We start from the raw sequence: 4158 nt of genomic DNA on the forward strand, positions 1-4158 counted from the left end.
TTCATAAAGACACCAAGCATTATCTACAGGCCAAATAAGTTGAAAGTATAACTATTATCATGTAGAAGCTTGCAAACTGGAAGACTAGAGAACAGTCCTACACTATAACTTCTCTAGAAAAGATTAAAAAAAAATCACCAGCCAATTTTCTCATCTTTATTAGCACACAGATTATTCATGACTAAAGTGAGAGAAAATCTGTTTAGTTTTCCTAGACTGAATGGCCTTGGGCCAATTAATTACTTAACTTCTCTGAGCGAAGCCTGCTTTCTCAAATTTAGGATGGAGAAGGGAGCGAGACTAGATACCCTCAGAGAAAAAACTGACTTAATTAACTAAGATAATTACTCACAGATTGACTTCAGCAAGGCTTGACTCAATCCTAATTCATCCATAAATAGGAAAAATACAGAACTGCAGTGGTTATTAAAATATGACAAATTCTTTGATATTCCTCCCTTAATCCCTCTCCCCTTGGCTGTGAGCCGGACTTAGTGACTTGCTCTTAACTAACAGCATGTGGCAGTGCCCCTGCAGCTGCCTCCTTGCTCTTGCTTGGATCCCGCCCTCTGGGGGAAGCCAACCACACCCGGTTGTGAAGACATGGAGCAGTCCAATGGGGAAGAACTGAGACCTGCCAACTGCGAGCACTGACCTGCCGGACAATGAGCCACCTGGGAAGCAGACCCTCTAGCCCAGGCAACAGCTTGACCGGAACCTCACGAAGGACCCCAACCCAGAACCACCCAGCTGAGCTACTCCCAGATTCCTGACCAAAGACACTATGAGATAAACAAATGTCTGTTTTAAGCCACTAAGTTTTGGGGTAATTTTTAACAGCAAGAAAACTAATATACCAGTGTTTTTCAAACCGGGGACCCTGATCCATTTGTGATTGAGGAAATCAATTTAAAGCACTACAATCAGCTTTAAAAAAAAAAAAATGAAATAGTTAGAAAAAATAAAATATATAACTCATCGTAACAAGTACTATTTCCTGAAAATTCTGTTTCAATTTTACATACATGTGTGTACCAGGTAGAATTTTTAAAAATGTATTTCTTAGAAACACAACCAAAAAAGCTTGAAAGCTATCAGCCTGCCCTAATAGATTTAAAACAAAGTTCCCTAAAATACAGGGAATCCTTGAGGCAATACGGTCTCAACAACCAACCATAAAACAAGCATTTTCTATAAACTTTATAACCAAAGCAATGTAATGTAAGACACTCTCAAAATACATCTTTTAGGATTTATACGTTAAGCTTGATATAAAACACAGAAAGCGTGGTATCTGCCCTAGACTTGTAAGTCTAGCATGAGAAAGCATGTGATTTTCCTAATTTAAGAGGTTACCCAACAGGACAGCCTTCATGTATGTAGTGAAAAAACTTGCTTTGGGATCTACCCACATTTATTTCCTCTTATTATTACTTTTATTATCAATGTTAAAAGAAATTCCATCTTCAACCTGAGCAGGCACACAAATTTTCACAAAAGGAAGTTAAGTACAGCACTATTAAATTGCTTTCTGCCCACTGTCAAAGTCTCACTGGAACTATCCTCTTCAGAACACAAGCAAGTGCGCATTTTTCTGGTTGTAGCTCAGCATAACGCATCTCAAAACTTTCAGCAGCACAGGACTCTGCAGAAAATTTATGACAACTCTTGATGCCTCAGATCATTTGCTTGCACCGTGCTTTTCTTTGAAGTAAAATGTGTGAAACTATTTTTGAACTCCTAATTTGCAGAAGTTATTTTCGAAATGCAAAATAAAAGAGTGCATAAACACTAAACAGATGATTTAACTTATTTTTCTTCTTACTTAACTCAGGGCATTTGTGGCTCTCCCACAGACTGACAGCTTCCCTTGGCCCTATCCTGAGATACACTAGTAGCCCTCCTCTGCAAGGACCGTTTTCCTCCCAGCCTTTGCATATGTATTCATCTAAATGCTTCTACCTCAACAAGGTGTAGAAAGCAGATGTAATTTGTATAGCATTCCCATTACTTGATGATGGTGACTAAAAATCAAAATAATTGGCACACTTGGCAAAATCCAAGTACGCATGCCTACACCTTGAGAGAGCAAGCAGCGAAGCAGCCCAGTTCTAAATTCGAGAGCAGGAGCTCCTGAAGAGTAGGATGCTCTTGACAGCACTTTCTCTAGGAAAGAGATTCAGAGTTTCAGGAACAACCCCTGGGTTTATTTCTATACGACTATACACAGCACAGTACTGGGAAACTACTTGCTGTTCTGAAGAATAAGCATAGTTACTTTGACTCAAGGCCAATTACTCTAGACACACAGGCAAGGCATTTCTGTACAGCGGCTTCAATCTACAACTTTAGCATTCGTTTTGCCCACTTGAGTTTCTCTTAAATCAGTTCACTCTCCATGTGAGCATTCCATCAAACCATAAACTTCAAAGTTCAGAGTCAAGGTCTAACAGAATCAAGAACCTAAAGATCTCTAACTATGGCTCTCTACCAATCAAAACCATTTTAGTTTCCTAATGAGATCTCAACTGTAGAGCCAATCCAAGGACCCTGGCATGCCAGTCTGAAGGCCAACTTTGATGTTTTAGTGATAGAGCACTAGAAATTCTTATACCAGGGTCAGAATTTGGTTTTGCAAGACAGGCATTTAACCACTCAACAAGTCATTTATCTAGCTGATCAAGGAACAAGAAAGTTCAAGGCAGGTATATACTAAATCTATTATTCGCTTTTGGACTACTAAAGTTACACAACTGCTCATTTTGTCTTCAAAGAAGGAATTAGTCATCAGGATACCTGGATTACTAAATTAAACTTAGATTTTTAGGAGGAAGACTTCTGTATGTTAAGTTAACAGTCTTAAGATAGTAAGGTTGCCGTAAATATCTTGTCAACTCTGTGCTAGGGCACTGTGCTGAGGTCTGGCTATGTAAATCAAAATGGGTTCCACATCAAATCAAGGCGCTTATAACCAGGATAGCATGCTTTAAAACCAACGAGTACTCTAGAAACTGCTGCCTCCATTTCCTTACGAATCAAGCCATAGTCTTTCTGAAGTCTTCAAAATCCTACATATGTAAAACAAAGAAATCATTAAATCCAGTCCTCAAAGGACTAAACTGTTACTTCCAAAGCTATAAATAAAATTCTAGCAAAACGGGAAGAACACAAAAGTCACCTTTAAAATGTTAAGAATGACCATCGGAGAATCTAAGTCCTCTGCCTGCCATGTTATCATGTTTCAGGACCTCGAAATTTAACAGAATGGCCAACCCTGGAATCCACTCTAACAGTACCCCAGAGACCAAAACTTAACAGGACAGTCAATAGTTCTTAAGTACCAAACATGCTTTGCAGACTTTGATTTTTTGGACCAAACTTTCATAAACTAAAACCCAATTACTAAAATAAGCATCAAATTCAATCCTAACAGAAACGTCTTACATCACACTCAACTCGTTTGTAAGGAAGCACCTCTATCTCTACACCCAACACAAACAGGCATTTCGACTTCAGTCTGACTTTCCAATGACCACTGGTGACAGCAAGCTATTAGTGATTTACGAAGATCTCCCTGCTTCTCAAGTCCACTTCAGCTCAGGTCTTAAGATCAAAACTTAGGCTAACTCGGGAAGTCAGGGGACAAAGAGGCCCAGAGATGTCAAGCAGAAGCCTGCAAAGCAGGAGAAGCTTGCACAAGGATCCGAGCAGTCGTTCTCCATCCCTTCCCCGAGCATCTCCAGGATGGTCCTACCTAAACTCTGTATGTAAACATGGGGCTGGTGACTCAGGCCTCCAGCCCCAGTAGGTGGAGAGAAGTTCCTCGCCTCGGCTGCACATGGTTTGCAGAAGTTTGGCTGGAGCGGCGCGCGGAGCCTGGGTGGGAGCGGCAGGGTAGAGTGCTGCAGGCGGCGGCGGCGGCGGCCGAGCAGCAGGAGGCGGAGGCGGAGGCGGAGGCGGAGGCGGGCGGGGGGAGGGGAGGCGGCTGGGGGGGCGGAGGGGGCTCTTGCCGCCACTGCTCTCTCGCCGCCTCTCCCCCCCGGCGGGAGCCGCTCTCAGCCTCTTTGCACTAGTCGCTCCGCTCTCTCGGTCATGTGACCTTAACGTAACCGGACAGGAAAAGCCCCGCCGCCGCCGCCGCCGCCGCGCCGGAGACAC

This window comes from Ceratotherium simum, chromosome 38, assembly GCF_057802395.1.
Source record: "Ceratotherium simum simum isolate JZ-2026a chromosome 38, ASM5780239v1, whole genome shotgun sequence".
In the NCBI taxonomy this organism is placed as follows: Eukaryota; Metazoa; Chordata; class Mammalia; order Perissodactyla; family Rhinocerotidae; genus Ceratotherium; species Ceratotherium simum.